Source organism: Rhinolophus hipposideros (genome assembly GCF_964194185.1).
Source record: "Rhinolophus hipposideros genome assembly, chromosome: 7".
Lineage (NCBI taxonomy): Eukaryota > Metazoa > Chordata > Mammalia > Chiroptera > Rhinolophidae > Rhinolophus > Rhinolophus hipposideros.
This window is the reverse complement of record NC_138053.1, coordinates 50572881-50591093: the sequence shown is the minus strand read 5'-3', so window position 1 is coordinate 50591093 and position 18213 is coordinate 50572881. Positions and strand designations below refer to the sequence as shown.

The window sequence follows — 18213 nt, the reverse complement described above, 5'->3', positions numbered from 1 at the left end:
GAAAGCACTCACCTACATAGCTACGCGATAGCTATTATGAAGCCTTTAGATATTATTCTAAATATTTAGATATTATTCTAAATGTAAAATCCTTATTCAGAGTATATTATGCATATGATTTTAACCACCTTAACAGTTTGGTTTCCCAATACACGGATAATAAAAGGTAAAACTTAAAAAGAAGACATTAAGTAATATCTTTCATTCTCTGTCAAGTGACAGAGGAATTTGTTAAAATTTGTTTTAGAAGTGTTTGCATCAAAAAAAGTAAAAAAAAATCAATTATTATATATATTGTTTCTATTAAGCCTGGAGAAATGAGGCATTCTCATTCACAGGGTTTCTAATGGATATTAATTAAAATGTTTTATATTGTGGCTCATGTTGGCAATTTTTCTAAGCTACACTGTCATTAAGTAATGCCACTTTTACTCCAGTAAATTACTGATATAACTATTACAAAAAGATGGAACTACATGACAGAAATATGACTGATGTAAGAAAACATTAATAAACCCGTAAAACCTGCTCTTTTGCACCTTGAAAAAAATGGCTGGTTCTACAGCTAGCACAGTTAAAGTTAAAATGTAGATCAGCAAGTTATTTAAACAAACAAACTCCCTCAGGCTGAAGCTGAAAAATGTGAGTCACAAAATAAATAATGATAACACTAGTTTATAACCCAAAGAATAAATAAATATCTGTGAGTCCATACTTATATATAAATAAATGACTAAAGAAATAAATAAATGGGGGAGAAAGCCAAGTTTTCTTTACAGAAGAATTCCAAATAAGAAAAATGTTAATATCATGTGAATGTGTACTGGAGGCTTAAAATGTATTTCTATGACAGCATGATATCCATACTCTGAGGTTATGTTTATCTCAAACAACAAAAGTAAAGCTTCTTCCAGATGGAAGACTAATAAATGACTCTAACAGGTCTAGTTATTGAAGACACAAATACATAAAATGTATGTGATAAAAGTTAGGAGCATAAAAAGCTATATTTGTAAATATTTTATTCTTCTGTGATTTAAATACATGTGTATAAAATGAAATGATATATAACAATAGACTCCTTTCTCCATCTTTCTAAAAAAGTACACATTCAAGCGGAACTTAAAAAAAGCTCTAATCCTCTCATTTGGAAAATAGGGACCAACTTATATTTGAGAAAGCTTTGTAGTTTCTTTGAAGTGAAGACAGTATTTTAGAAATACATTCTGAATAGATATAGATGAAATTATATAATACCTAAAATTTTATATGAAATCTGACAGAAGTGTGAAGGGGGTACAGTTAAAATGAGCCAGCATGAGTTGATGAGTATCGTAGCTAGGTGATGTGTATATGGGGATTCATTGAACTGTTGGCCCTAATTTTGCATTTGATTAAATTTTTCCATAATTAAAAATGTAAAGTGAAGTTGACTTCAATATCTACTGTAAAGCTACAGTAATCAAGACAGTGACATTGGTAAAAGAATAGACAAATAGATTAATGGAACAGAACAGAGAACCTTGAAATAGACCCATACGACCCATTTAACAAAGGAGCAAAGGCAATACAATGGAGAAAAGACATGCTTTTTAGCAAATGGTGTTGGAACTAGACATCTACACACAAAAAAATGAATCTAGACACAGATCTTTGACCCATCACAAAAATATACTAAAAAATGTTTATACACAAATATATATTTAAAAAACTATAAAATTGTAGAAGATAACCTATGCGAAAATCTAGATGACCTTGGCTGTGATGATGACTTTTAGATATAACACCAATGGCATGATCCACAAAAGAAATAAATGATAAGCTGAAATTCATTAAAATCAAAACTGCTCTATGAAAGACAAACGTCAAGACAAAGAGAAGACAAGCCACACAGTTGGAAAAGTATTTGGAAAAGATACATCTGATCAAGGGTTGTTATCCATAACATATAAAGAACTCTCAAAACTCAATAATAAGAAAGCAAATAACTTGATTAAAAAATGGGCAAAAGACTGGAACAAAAACTCACCCAAGACGACATACAGAAGGCAAATAAACATATGAAAAGACACTACATTATATGTCATCAGGAAAATGCAAATTTAAACAAGATACCACAATACACCTGTTAAAATGGCTAAAATCTAGAACACTGACCACACCAAATGTTGGCAAGGATGTGGAGCAACAGAAACTCTTATTCATTCCCAGGGGAAATGCAAAATGGTACCATCATTACGTTGAGACAATTTAGCAACTTCTTATAAAACTAAATTTACTCTTACCAAATGATCTAACAATCACAATCCTTAGTTGATATGCAAATAAGTTCACACAAAAGCCCGCACAAGATTTATAGCAGCTTTATTCATAACTGCCAATATTTGCAGGAAAACATTATGTCTTTCATTAGGTGAATGGATGACTAAACTATGGTACATCCAGATAATGGACTATTATTTGGTACTAGGAAGAAATGAGCTATAGAGCCATGAAAAGATGTGGAGGAATCTTAAACACTTATCACTAAGGGAAAGAAGCCAATCTAGAAAGGCTACATAGTAATGATACCAACTATACGCCATTCTGGAAAAGGGAAACTATGGAGATAGTAAAAAGATTAGTAATTGCCAGGGTTTGTCGGGGAAGGATGAACAGGCAGACAGCAGCAGATTTTTAGGGCAGTGGAACTATTCTGTAGGACACTACAATGGTGGAGTCATGTCATTATACATTTGTCAAAATCCATTGAATGTGCAACACCAACAAGCGAACCCTAATCTAAACTACGGATTTCAGGAGATAATGATATGAATGTACATTCACTGATTATAATAAATGTACCACTGCGGTGCAGGATGTTAATAGTGGAAGAGATTATGCATGTGAGGGGACCGGGGTATATGGGAACTTCTTGCATTTTCCACTGGATTTTGTTGTGAACCTGAAATATCTGTAAAAAGTATTGTGTTTTTTTAAAAAGAACCACTGAGTTTAACATATCTGAACTTGCCTCTTCTGAAAATAGGTCTTCCTCCACATATATATAATATACTGACCTCCCCAAATGCTACTATAAAAACATCAGAATAAAATTAGCTTTCCACTTTGCTCTAAAACATTCACTTTCAGTAGAGAGAAATGCTGTTACATTAAATATAAGCTCCATGAAGTTAAAACAATTATCATTTACTCCATAAAATATATTTTGGAACGGCATAGCTTCTATATCTTTGAAGTATATACCATTATGTAGATTTATAGAATAAAGTGTGACATTATACTTAAGTAGCAATACACAATATAGATTTTGTACCTGAAGCTCCAAAAATAAATTTTCACAAAAACTATACTAAGTCATTATTTAAATCCACAATTTTGGAGTTTGAGGATAATTTTGCTTTTTAGAGAGATCGTACGACTTAGAGACTTGCTCATTTTATCTGAATAGATTAACTGAGAAATAAATACAAATTATAATCTGTATGTCCATTCATAAGGAGTAACAAAAAAATAAAGAAAAAACAAAATTGACAACAGTTAAAAACTGCACACAGCAAAAATTTGCTTATACATAAAAAGAGATGAAGGAATCAAGTATTTCTGAAAAACATCTACTTTTGCAACATGTGAACAGTAACACTGAAATTAGTGGAAATCAAAGTCAACTTCAGCAGAAGTAATCTCTAATATTAGTAAAGTACTTTCAGGAATATCTTACTGAATCTTTAACACAACCTCATGAAGTAAGCAATTCAAGTATCTAATCTTTTTCAAAGATCAAAGAACTGAGGGGCACACAGTTTACAAGAATTGTCCAAAGAATATCTCAGAGATTAAAAGTGGTGGGGCCAGGATTTTACCTCAGGAATCATTATTGTTCTTGTCATCGCTCCCTTTTATTACCTTGGATTTATAGTAGTCAAGAAAAAGATACTGAATATACCCACTTAAATTCTGAATAGCCTAGCACCACGTTAAGATTTGTACCAGGACAAAATCTCTGCAGTCTGCTGTAGGCACAGACTGTTATTATACAATGGTTAAAGCTATACAGAGGAATACATCATGACATTCTCATGCCATCTAAGATACTCTATTATTTAGCTTGGGCAACTATAATAAAACCCATAGACTGGGTGGCTTAAACAAGACATTTACTTCTCACAGTTCCTGAGGCTGGGAAGTCCAAGATCAAGGTGTCAGCTGATTCGGTTCCTGAGAAAAACCCACCTGCTCCTGACTTGCATATGGCTTCCTTCTCATTATATCCTCACATGGCAGAGAAACTGAAAAAGCACACTCTCCAGTGTCTCTTCTTACAAGGACATTATTTCTGTGATAAGGACCCCACCTTCACAACTTCATTTAAACCTAATTACTTCCCGAAGTCCCCTCCTCCAAATACCACCACATTGGGTGTTACAGCTTCAACATATCCATTTTGGGGACACAAATATTCAGTCCACAGATACCACAGCAGTATATGGTGGTACATCTCACACTAGGTTAGATGTCCCTGATAAGACCAGAGTGAATAAGTGATTAGCAATATCAAATCACTAAATTAAATTAGCTATTCAGTATAAATAGCATAACTTATCAGAGAAATACATTAGAAAAAAATACATTAGAAAAAAATGTCATGTAAAATAGAATTTTAAATTTAATGTTTTTCTCAAAGAAAAAAAGAAAAAGAAGTCTTTTTCCCCCAAAATCAAGTCCATGGAAAACCACCTAGAATAGGCATACTGGCTTGAGACTTTGTTTTCCTTCTGTGAGGTAACTGATGTGCTCTTCACTTTACATGTTTTATACCACAGCCCAGTGACCACCAAACCACACAGGTGGAAGTGTGGGTTTGAGGACCATTGAACACTGAATCTCCCCCGATACATCACAATTACAGAAACACCTGTGCCCAGTAACTTTATGTTGAGCCACTATGAAAATTCAGTGTTCAATTGCCCACAACACTTCTCATTTCTTATCACTATATGTTCAGCTCCAGAATATAAGAAACAAGTTTTCCGAACACAGCAGGAAACTTTCCAAACTTTTGTTACTGAGAAATATGGAGGATCTTCATAAGGCATTTTTTCGTATTTCTCTGATATAAAATATACTCATGACACATGCTGAACTTAGGTCTAAGGTTTCCAAGACATGAGAAGGAAGGGTCTCAATTATTTGTAAGCTAACTAATATTGATCTAATGATGAAAAATAAATATTGCTTTTTGTTAAGCAGACCATATCCTAGAGTGGTTCTCATTCAATCATAAATTAAGAAATACAATTAAAATCAACCTAAGGAGAACTAATCATGATTTCACATGTATTCATTCCCTCACTGCCTTAATAAGCCCTGAAATACAGAGAATGTGTGAGAGAAGGTAAATGTCTACTGAACTGAAATTGATAAAATTTAATTTTCCTTTAGAACATTAAAAAAAAAGGCACAGGTTTTCAAATATTTGTGGACAGGATATTCATGGAGGAGAGAGAAAATCAGTGATGTTTTTTTCTTCATTCTTCCAAGAACTCTACTAAACAAGAAAAATGTATCTGTACTCTAGATAAAGTGAGGGTGGGAAACTAGGGCTCCAAGAAACACCAATTTTAAAAATTTTAAAGCAAAAAACCTAAGTTATAAAAATCTTTATATGAAACATAAAATTTTATAAGGGACCCTTTATTCTTCATTAATTCCAAAATATTCATGTATTTGAATTAAATGACACTCTTTTGCCACTAGAATAAGTTCTATAAAAAAGATGTTTTAAAAATAAAATGAGGTTAACAAGTAGAAAATAAAGCTAAAAGTTACATATGTGTTTAGAGCGTAGGAGGTTAGAAGGCATACATTTACTCTACATCCCAGCAATTTCACTCCTAGAGAAATGAAAACATATGTCCACACAAAGACTTGTGGTGCTGAAGGAAAAGGTTATAGCACCATGGGTGTATAGAAAAGTCAGAGTTCAAGCATAAGCAAAGTGAAATCTGTGACTGCTGGACAGAGACAGAGATAGAGAAAAATAAATACATGTGTGTGTATGTGTGTGTGTGTCTGTGTGTGTGTGTGTTACAGAAATTGCATGTTAGAGAAATTAAGAAAAAGAAAAAGTGTAATTTATAATACCCACATACACGTATATGTATATACCATTTCTGGCAATCTTTGTTCCTTTCTATAGTTATGAATTAACATCTATTACCATTTTTCTTCAACCTAAACAATTCCTTGTATTTTTGTAATACAGTTCTCCTTTGTATAAGTTTTTCAGTTTTGTTCATCCGAAAATGTTTTCGTTCCACCTTTATTTTTGAAGGTTAGTTTTGTTCAATATACCGTGTTTCCCTGAAAATAAGACCTAACTAGAAGATAAGCCCTAGCATGATTTTTCAGGATGACCTCCCCTGAACATAAGCCCTAATGTGTCTTTTGGAGAAAAAGTTAATATAAGACCTGGTCTTATTTTCGGGGAAACACAGTAGAATTTGTTGAGTTTCTTTCTTTCAACAATTTAAAGATGATATTCCACTATTTTCTATACCCCACTGATTCTGATCAACCATTAGTCATATCGTTGTTCCTCTGTCTATTAATTCATTGTTTATCTCTGTCTGCTTTTAAGGTTTTCTTTTGATTTCCAAAGTTTGACTATGACATACCTTGTTGTGACTTTTTATTCATTTTGCTTGGGAGTTTGATGAGTTCCTGGATCTGTATGCTTATGTTGTGTGTGTGTGTGTGTGTGTGTGCATGTGTGTGTGTGTGTGTCCCCTTAAACTAAATTTGAAAGTTTTTCAGCCTTTATTTCTTCAGGTATTATTTCTGCTCCATTCACTCTTTCCTCTGATTTTGGGACTTCAGTTACAAGTATTTTATTCAGTTTGATATTGTTTCACATTGTTCACTTTCTTCACTTGTTTACTTGCCTGTTCTTCAGACTGAATAATTTCTATTGATCTTCCTTCAAGTTGCTTGACATTTCTTGCAGCCTCCTCTTGGCTGTTAAGCCCAGCTAGTTTATTTTTCATTTAATCAGTGTATTTTTCAGCCTTAGAATTTCCATTGGGTTCTTATAGTATTTTTGTCCCTAAGATTCTTCATATATTCATTCAATACAAACATATTGCTTTTAATATTTTGGCAATATATATTAATAGCTGCTTTATTTGTCTGGTAATTGCTTCTTCTTGATTATCTTGAGGTTATTTTCTATTGCCTGCTTTTTCTCTTGAGCATCAGTTACTGCTTTGTTTCTCATGTCCACTGATTTTTAAACATTGTATTCTGAATATTATCAGTCACACATTATAAAATTCTTTCTTACTTTGTCTTCCTCGGAAGTGTATTGATATTTGTTATAGCAGGCCTTTCAATAGTTTCAAACTCCACACTTGATCTACCCTAATGTGGCCAGCAAGTGAAATATCCATTTAGTTCTTTAATCTTCCAGTTGCTGCTTTTTTGCTAGATCCACTGCCGTCCTCCCCACACACGCATAGTTTATTGGTCAGCCAAGGATTTGGATGTGTTTACGTACATTTCTAGGGGATTCACCATTCTGTGATTCCTGCATCCTTCTGTTATTTTCCCCAAACTTTTTAGGTATTCTGCTAGCCTTGAAGTCTGTTCTCTGACATTTAGGTAAGTAAGGCTGTGATTTTTTTCCGTAATTATATGGGACTAAGAAGTGCCCTTAGGCAAAAACATGCAAATTCACAAATCTCACACCTTAAATTTCCGTCTTTCATGTTCAGAGTCCTCTCTAGTTTTTGCCTACATTTGACTGCCTTATTGTGCCTTTAGATTGCTGGGGGATTTTTTCTTGTTTTTTTTTTAATTATTTTTTAATTTTATTTATTTTATTTTTTTAAAGATTTTATTGGGGAAGGGGAACAGGACTTTATTGGGGGGGAACACTGTGTACTTCCAGGACTTTTTTCCAAGTCAAGTTGTTGTCCTTTCAATCTTAGTTGTGGAGGGTGCCGTTCAGCTTCAAGTTGTTGTCCTTTCAGTCTTAGTTGTGGAGGGCGCAGCTCAGCTCCAGGTCCAGTTGCTGTTGCTAGTTGCAGGGGGCACAGCCCACCATCCCTTGTGGGAGTCGAGGAACGAACTGGCAGCCTTGTGGTTGAGAGCCCACTGGCCCATGTGTGAATCAAACCAGCAGCCTTCAGAGTTAGGAGCATGGAACTCTAACCACCTGAGCCACCGGGCCGGCCCAGATTGCTGGTTTTTAAAAACATTTTCCAAAGAGTTAATTCAAATCAAGGTATTCCAACAGTGAAATCTGAAATTGTAAGTCCATGAAGTACATCTCAGCTGCAGGTCAAATGTCTTCATGCTTTTTATGTGAAAGTAAACCGTTCTCATACACCCCTCTGTACCCCATTTCCCTCACATTTTCCATTACTTCCCATTAGCCAGAATTGTACTATGTGTCCATTCCTAAACCCATCACTTAACAGAGGCATGTAACTAACATTAACTAGACTAGTTTCGGCTGCGGAGCACAATATGGCTCTTCAAAAGCATTTGGCTGCTCAATGCCTGTAGAAAATCTGTTTGCTAGGAAGAACACCTTTTTCAATCAATAGTGTGTGCCACATTCTCTAAACCATATAGCTAACAGTGCACTGGCAGAATCTGTCTGATATAACTACTTTGGAACTCTAGACTCTGTAGAAGTCTTGCAACTTTCAGGAAGACTGTAGTGAGTTGAAGATATGTATCAGAAATTTAAAGTCTATATAGATACAGGTAAATGGGTAACAGAATAGAATAAAATTCCATGCTCAAATTACCACATTATTAGATAATACAAAATCATAATCTTTTCTGAGATGAATACAGAAAATGACGAAGCAACAAAAATCACAAAATTAAAAATGTAAATAAATGACTTGCCAGAAGATCAAAATTCAACATAACCGTATCTACTCTTTTATGCTATAGTAATAAGACTAACACGTGAAAAATATAAGGAAACAAATGGATTCTATGGTCAGGAGAAAATATCCATGGGAGAATTAGAGGATAAAAAAGCATAGCAGGGGAAAAACGACATGTTGAGGACAGACATCAGGAAGGGCAGAAAAATGGATCACATTTCTGAACTTCTTAAGCTCTTAAGTCTCTCCTGATAAAATTCATTTATTGAAAGTCGTAAAATACTTTTTTAATAATGTGAACATTTGGGGGCTTCTATGTTGATGGTGAAATAAAGACAGAGAACAGAATCTCTTTCTTGAATATAAAACAAAAATGAGGAAAATTCAAAAATTAAAATTAACAAGTCAATAATAATGAAACAAGAGTCCCAATCTAACGGCACAAACATTTAAAAAGTTTTTCTAAAAAATAAAAAATTCTAAAAAAACAAATTTCACTTCTTGAGAATGCTCATTAATAATCTTCTCCTCCCAAAATCTATATAGAAGAAAATTAAGAGGTTACCCTTATCTTTCCACTCTACTGGGGCAGGGTGACATAGTGAGAGTAGTTAACAGTAGAAACAGGCAATGAGGAAAAGCAGGTGGGAAAGTAAACAACACTGCTTCTCTCTGAAAGAAGGAAAGACTCTGGGGCAACATTGTCCAATATAAACTTTTGTGAAAAAAGAAACATTGTATGTCAGCCATATCCAACATACTAATTATGAGCCACATGTGACTAATGAGTACTTGAAATATGGCTAGTGCAATTTTAGTTAATTTAAATTTAAATAGCCACATGTGGCCCACAGCTACTATATTGTACAACACGGTTCCTGGATTAAACAAGAATAAAGAAGAACAATTTAAAGGTCAAGAATAGTTTTCCATAGAAATACCCTAGGTGGCAGGAATACTGATGTAGGGCATTTAAGAGAATTCCAGAAAAAGTGCTCAAGTTTTCTAAATAAAAGGCTTCAATCTCTGCTGAGACTAAATTTATTATCCCACAAAGTACTCCTCTCCCCAAATGTCCTAAAACTACTGAAACATAAAGAATAAGTCATAAAATACCCACATCTCAAATGGAAACTAAGAGGATAAAAACCAACTGCCTTTAGGTGTGGTGGGAGGGAATTAAGAAGCCACACTATATCAGAATAAATAAAATGTACCAAAGTTTCCCAAATATTTGCAATATGAAGAGGGCATAATAATTACATAACATATTCACAGTACAAAAGGGGACAAAAAAACAGGAAAAAGACAAAAAAAAACAAAAAACACAAAATCACTCTGGACAAAAAAATCCCGATAACAAAAGTAAATTCTCCAAGATATTACTCAGAACATGAGTTCAAAGATGAGATGATAACACTATAGAATAAAGGAAATATAAGATTGAAACCAGAGGAAATAAACTAAAGACCAACGCATTGTCACCAAATTAGTAAAAACTGTAAAGAACAGATTAGATCATTTAAAATGAAATTACTGACAAAAAAACTTGAGATAATATGAATGCAAACAAAAAGACAAACATTAAAGCATTTTTTTAAAAGGTGACAGAGTAGACAAAGACTACAAAATAGAATAACTGGTATTCCTGAAGCATGTAACTGACAAATGGAGCAAGGGAAAAAAAAAAACAAAAAAACTTGAGCATCGAAGAAAAAACATTTCCCTAAAATAAAGAAAGAACTGAATATGCAGGACATATAGAATGATCCACACTGAGATACAACCTCACTAATTTTCAAAGATTATAAAAATAAAAAACAGATTTAAGGATATAAACCAAAAAAATCAAGTTACCTGCAAAGGAGACAGCTACAGAGCTCTCGGAAGAAGGAAAAAGGTATGACCCAACAGTATTATACCCAGCCAAGATGTCAAGTATAAAAGCAACAAAACATTTCAAAAACATAACACCTAAGACAGTACTGATCAAAGAGCCCAGACAAAATATCAATCAAGTGTGAGAGTGACACTGAAGTATCTCTCATCTACCCATTCTTAAGATATGGAGGCTGTACTCCATCAAAACCAGTAAGACCAAATAAGATGAAGACACTATGAAAAAGAAGGCCTAAGATTTAGGGGACTTAACACAGAGAAGAAATTAAGTTCCAGAATAACAGCTGTGCAGTAAGTAAGCCTAGCAAGCAATCAGATTAGAAAAGGAGAGTGGTACAGACTTCAAGAGCATGTCTCCTGGAAGACTGATATATTTGACTACTATACTAGTTAGGACTATTGTTCATCTATATGTAACAGAAATATCAAATTAGGTAGCTCCATAATGAGAACATTTTTGCTTTTTTTCAGTTCCATGCACTTCCAGAGTATGGTTTTACTCTCATGCTTGCAAAATAGCTGCTGTACCTCTAATCATCACATACACATTCCAGGAAGGAATAATGAGAAAAGGCAAAGTAATGTATGTCAAGTAAGTCTGTCAGAAAAACAAGAGTTTTCCCTGAATCCCAACCAGAATATTTCCACAAATATCTATTTCTACACTGAGTCATGTAGCCATTTCTGACTCCAAGAGAGTCTGGGGAAGTTGGTTATTTTAAAATGGATGTAGTAGTACTCTGAACAAAATCAGGTTTCTGTTATTTTAAGGGGGGTGGAGAATTGATATTAGGTAGGCAATTAGAGTATCTCAACAACTGCATACAAAGTAATATTTGGAGAGAATTTAATATCATGATAGACAATTTGGAATGCTTTCTAATAGTGACAAGACAAATAAACTCAGCAAATTAAAGGTGACGCAATTTTTGATTCCATGCAGAACTGAAAAGTTCCACAAGAAAAAAGATAAAAATGTTACTATACAGCATAAATAATACCCATAAAGTCATAATTAAATGAACAACACATATTGGTTGAAAATTGTAATATAATTATATTGTAAAGATGGAATAGGGAAAGTGGAAGCATAAGGTAATATATTACAAGAATGCCAAACTCTCCTTTTCTATAATAAGCAAGTCAATATATAATGTTTAAAATTGATAAATCAAGAAATAGCAATACCATGTGTCTTACTTAGAAATGGAGAAAGTTAAATACACACATATACACAAAAGCTTAAAAGAACCTGAGGTAGCTAATTCAGGTATGGGGAAGGATAGGAGAAGAAAATGCTTTTTATAAGCCATGTAGTATTATTTAACTTCTTTCTTTTAACCAGGTACATGTTACTTAGATAAAATTTGAAGTACTTTTTTTTTTACAAGAAACTTCATGAGTTAAAACAAAAATTCCAATAAAAAATAAATTACAAACAAAAAGTATAACAAATCTTTAAGATGAATGCTTCACAAACAATGGATGAAGGAAAGACTTCATTTCAATATCAGCACATGGCCCAAAGTTTCCCATTAAACTGCCTACTGAACCCTTCTCCTTCATCAACAATTGCCTTAAAAAGCACACTAAAAACTTATTAATTGTAAAGAATGAATTCTACCATAACCCCTCATTATTTTTTTTAATTTCACATAAGATTCAAAACAGTCCATTAGTAAGACACAAATACAAACTTTACCTCACAAAGAAAATTAAAGTTCAATAAAAAATAATCTCTAATGCTTAGATCCTCTAAGACAGAACCTAAATGTGGAGCTTTGAACCCATTCCCAAAGGACCTTTTTTTTTTTTTTTAGATTTCTTGGGAAAGGGGAACTTTCCCAAGTGTGTACTTCCAGTACATTATTGGGGAACAGTGTGTTTTTCCCAGGACCCAATCAGCTCCAAGTCAAGTTGTTTTCCTTCAATCTTACTTGTGGAGGGCGCAGCTCAGGTCCAAGTCCAGTCGCTGTTTCCAATCTAGTTGTGGGGAGTTGGAGGGCCGCTCACCGGCCCATGTGGGAATTGAACTGGCAACGCTGTTGCTCAGAGCTCCTGCTCTAACCAACTGAGCTGAGCCATCCGGTCACCCCAAAGTACCTTTTTATATTTTAGAAAATCGCTAATCAAGAACTGTGTATAGTATATGAATTCTGTATGCTGATGAATTTGTATTTTATTGCTACCCCTGAAAAACTTAAGAAAATCTTTAAAATACCTAAACAAAATTCTAAACTTGGAACCTTCTTACACTTATGTAAGGTTTTATAATTGAAGCACAGATATACTAAGAGAGATAAAAGTAGATTTATCACTCCAAACATCAAAATGGCATACACACTCCCTCTAGAATTCTATTACCTGGATACATATGCAAAAAAAACTGTGAATATGTAGGGATTTAAATTCTAAATTCCTAAAGCATTTTGATAATTCTGGCAAACTGTCATCTCCTTGACAAAGTCCAACTTTAAAGACATAGATTAATAAAATTAAAAACATTCCTGTTAGGCCCTAGTGCCAGAGTTTTATTTCAGTTTGTAATTAATGCCATAGGGTATTTCAGTTTATTTTTTTTTTACTCACTCTTAAAGTTTACCTGGTGTTTTATAACATATTTTAAAATCCATTACTTCTAAAAGCAACGTTAGTCTTAGAGATTTACATCTATGCTTCAAGCATTCTCCCATAATAGACTTGAATGACACAAAGAAATATTTAAGTAATTTTATATGCTTGAAAATTATACAAACTTGACCTAGAATAAAAAAAAAAAAACACCCACGTGGACAGCAAAGAATAAGGTAAATATGAGAGAATAAAAATGCAAATATGCATTTTAGCCATCTCTTGAATTTATTAACCTAAAAGGTTTAATTTCCATTTTCCTGCATCAGCTTTATTTATAAAATGTCGTGCCCTATAAATACGCTGTTATTTTCTATAGTCAAGCACTCTCTTAACAAATCTTCTCATTAATATGTAAATTTAAAGTCAATTGGTCTTCTCCCTGACAGCCCCATGAATTCCTGGTGCACTGTATAATCGCCTTTGACTTGGCATCCACTATTCATCATCAAAGATGTCAGTTAGAAAAATTATGTAAAATGCACTGCAATTGATATGACTGCAATCTACTTTGTCAACACTTAATTGTTCTTCAAATCATACATTTACATATAAACAGCCTCAATACTGATCTATAATGATGCAAATAAACTAAATTAAAAATCTCTTCTGCCCCTGAAGAAGCTTGTTTGTATATGATGTGTTCATTTGAGAACTTATTGACAAAAGCATGTACATCAGCTTATCTCAAAAAAGTATTTCTAATTTTCAATTCCTCAAAAAACAATTTTGCTACCCTTCAAGACTATAAACACAAACAAATGTTTTAAAGAATTCAATGAGAAACATGATGTTTCTTTGTGAAAAGCAAATTTAATTATGGTTATTAGCTAATTGCAATGTCTGAACACTATAGATAGGAGGGGTTTCAAAATTAGTTTTAACAGAATAAGCAAACAAATAGAAACTTATGAAAGCAAAAAGGTATTTTAATTTAAAAGTCATGAGATAATAGAATATAAAGGGATGAATGTTGATCTAGGCATCAGATTATTCTGTTTATATTTCTGCCCCCACCTTTTAGAAACATTATCTTAGGTGAGACGTCAAAATCTATATGCCTCAGTTTCTTCGTCTATAAAATGGGTATAGTAATTACCATTGCCTGTCTCAAATAAATGACTACATAAGAAAGTATAGCAAAATATTAAATTGCTAAATATAAACTATCAACAGTATTATTTTTCACATTTTTTTCTTAGTACTTGAGAAAGAAACCTTGATTCTAATGAATTTGGTATATTTTTAGGCACTTTTTAATTTTATGGCAATTTTAAGTCAACATACTATTTTAGTGACACTGTTTTCTCACTTGTAAATTCTTTCACTTCATCTGGCTCTTGGGGTGGCCAGATGGCTCAGCTGGTTAGAGCAGGAGCCCTGAACAATAGGGTTGACGGTTCGATTCTCACATGGGCCAGTGAGCGGCCCCCTCCACAACTAGATTGAATACAACGAACTGCAGCCAAACTTCCGGAGTGGTGGCTGGATGGCTCAATTGGTTAGAGCATAGGCTCTCAACAACAAGGTTGCTGGTTCAATCCCCACATGGGATGGTGGGCTGTGCCCCCTGCAACTAAAAATTGAAAACGGCGACTGGCCTTGGAGCTGAGCGGTGCCCTCCACAACTAGATTGAAGGACAACAACTTGAAGCTGACGGGTCCTAGAGAAACACATGGTTCCCCAATATTCCCCCATAAAAAAAATTTAAAAAAGATAAATGGTTCTTTATATATCATAAAGTGGTGTTCATATAGCACTTATTCAAGTGACTTCTGCCTGCTATGAGGGGATGGGAATGTATGTAATGAACCCTTCTATTCCGCTGATTCCAAGAAAGAAACACATTCAAGTATTGATGGTAAAGGATAAAAAAAGATAGTAACAACTCAGCACTTACTCTGTTAGAGTACTGTTCCACTTTATCTTTCTATTATATAACACTCTTAAACCGTTCTTTAGTACCTGGTATGCTTTTCACAACATGAGATGTGAAAAAAGAAAGCACATATAAATGCCAAATACTTCTCAGTCTCTTCCAGATATGGTTGAACGTTGCTTTATGATTCAATTTGCCAACTTTTAAAGTTAAAATTACCACATGCAGTTCTAAAATACTGGATGCAGATTAAAGTCGAGGCCAAAAAGTCTCCAAAAGTACAAGTTTTGCTCACTCAAAAGTTTCTCTGTAAAACAGAATTATAACTAGCCACAGTTAAGTCTGAGATGGGTTGAGTAAAAAACTGAGCACCATCATGGTCTAAATGATGATAATCCACTTGAACTTTAATTTTATGAAATGGATTTGTACTAAAAGTCAAACATCTTTGACAATCTTTTATTTCTAATTCTACAATAGAGTGACTCTTTCAAATCTTTCCCTCTGGTACTGAAGAAAACATACATGTATACAAAGAGACACAGCCTTTTATCATGATTATTCTGGAGTCAACTGACATCATTTTAAATTAATAAATAAAGTGAAATGTGTTATCCACAGTAAAATTTGTAACCACCACAATAACTAAAATTAAATCGTTGTCAGTAATTGCCTCTAAGGAGTCTACTAAAATGTTATAAAAAAAACTTATTTTTTTATTTCACTATGTGCTTGCATTCCATCTATAACTTCTTTAAAAATACATGTGATTATAGTTAGCGAAACCCTTACAAATCTTCTACTTTAGTGGGTTTTTTTCCTTTTCTTTTTTCTACAAGCTAAGGGCTCTTTCTCAAAGGAAATCATATGCGTATATGAAAGGCAGGCAAAGGTGAAGTCAGCTTTGTTTGGAACAGTGGCACGAACCCAGCTGGCTGCACAGTCCAGAGCGCCAGCATTTGTCCCACTGGCTGTTCCACTGGCAGTGCTACAACAGCCTGAGGGTGGAGGCGCACACTTGAAAACTACTGAATTAATCTATTAACCACATAATTTACAATAATGCCCAGGCCAAAATGCAAGGCAGTAGCAAAGCTAGCAAACTACTGTCCTCAATTCCAGTGAACCAGGACAATGACCAGACTTCATCTCATGTTTGTAATGATTAAGATCCATTGAGTTAACATGTGCAAATAGAATGCATATAGCTCCAATTTTTCAAATTATTAATATCTATCAAAAGATTAAATAGATATTGCAGTGTAGAACCTAAATTCTTTGTTTTGAAAATAGCTTTAAACATGAATTTTATCTGTAATGAGATAAAATTCAAGGAACAGAAACACAAAGAGACAAACTGCAAAAAAAGAGATTTTAAAGTTCGTTACATATTTTTAGAAGACATGGTAAAGAAAGTATATGTTTTAATTCCAATTTCTACATAATGACAAAGCAAAGGATCATTTGCTTATAGCTACTGAAAAGAATCCGATGGTGATAGGAAAGTAAAATTAAAAAATTACCCACTAAGGCAAAATTACCTATAACATTACACAAGAGGAAAAAAAAATATCTGAATAGTATTCTGGAAAGGAACTGGCTGAAATCAAACAACTAGTCAAACAATTAGCTACCGGTAATTAGCAACGAAAATCTCTTGTCAAAGTTACCATTTACATGAAAGAGCCAAGAATTTGCAGCATGGACATGTTGCTTACCAGCAAAAGTGCCCTCAAAGTTTACTTTACTCAATGATAAATAAAATTAATTTTCTAAAATAAAAGCACAGATGGATAGTAAAATTTCATCAATTTAAGAGCCCTATGTGGCATAAGACTTTTATATATGAATAATTCAAAAATACTTCAAGTTTTAAGTAGAATAGCCTAAACACTTAAAAAAAAAAGATTTTATTGGGGAAGGGGAACAGGACTTTATTGGGGAACAGTGTATACTTTCAGGACTTTTTTCCAAGTTAAGTTGTTGTCCTTTCAATCTTAGTTGTGGAGGGTGCAGCTCAGCTCCAGGTCCAGTTGACATTGTTAGTTGCAGGGGGCGCTGCCCACCATCCCTTGGGGAAGTCTAACCGGCAACCTTGTAGTTGAGAGGATGCACTCCAACCAACTGAGCCATCCAGGAGCTCAGTGGCAGCTCAGCTCAAGGTGCCGTGTTCAATCTTAGTTTCAGGGGGCGCTGCCCACCATCCCTTGCGGGACTCCAGGAATTGAACTGACAGCCTTGTGGTTGAGAGCCCACTGGCCCACGTGGGAATCAAACCTGCAGCCTTCGGATTTAGGAGCACGGAGCTCTAACCGCCTGAGCCACTGGGCCGGCCCTCTAAACACTTTTTAAATATTAAGATGGAGCCAATATTACAAATCATCTTGTGGATAGACATATTTTTTAAATTTTTAAATACTTTTTAATACTAACAACACTAAGTCATTGTAGAAAACATTGATAAACACTAAACATTTAAACTTCTTAAACATCTGAAAGCTGGACATGTCATCTGAAGCATGTATTATGAACATTTTTCCATTTTATGTACATTTTTCTCTCACTTTAATATTATGTATTTCTAATCAACAAAAATAAGATGTAGTGAGCACTCAAGGTCTAGTCAGAAGTTTCTGAGCAATGAAGTCCTATTCATAAGTTTCTGTACAACCCCTAAGGCATAATTCGGGGATTTTTGGTGTTTTACTTTATACAGCTGATTTTTAAAAATCTATAATACTGCTTTCAAAAAAGACATAAAAGAAGTATCACAAAATAAGAATGAATGTGCCATTCTTGTAATATTTAATGATTTCTTTTCTTTAAACAAGTTTAAAACTTATACTTAAGTTTTAAATATATATACACTTAGAGATCTCTATTACAAATTATGTTAACAA

General features: G+C 33.8%; 1 protein-coding gene across 2 annotated transcripts in view; it reads right to left on the bottom strand.

The window, feature by feature from the left end:
- The window catches only part of AP3B1 (adaptor related protein complex 3 subunit beta 1), a 223026-nt gene that overhangs the window by 138339 nt on the left and 66474 nt on the right, over nt 1-18213 (bottom strand). The window lies entirely within an intron of this gene.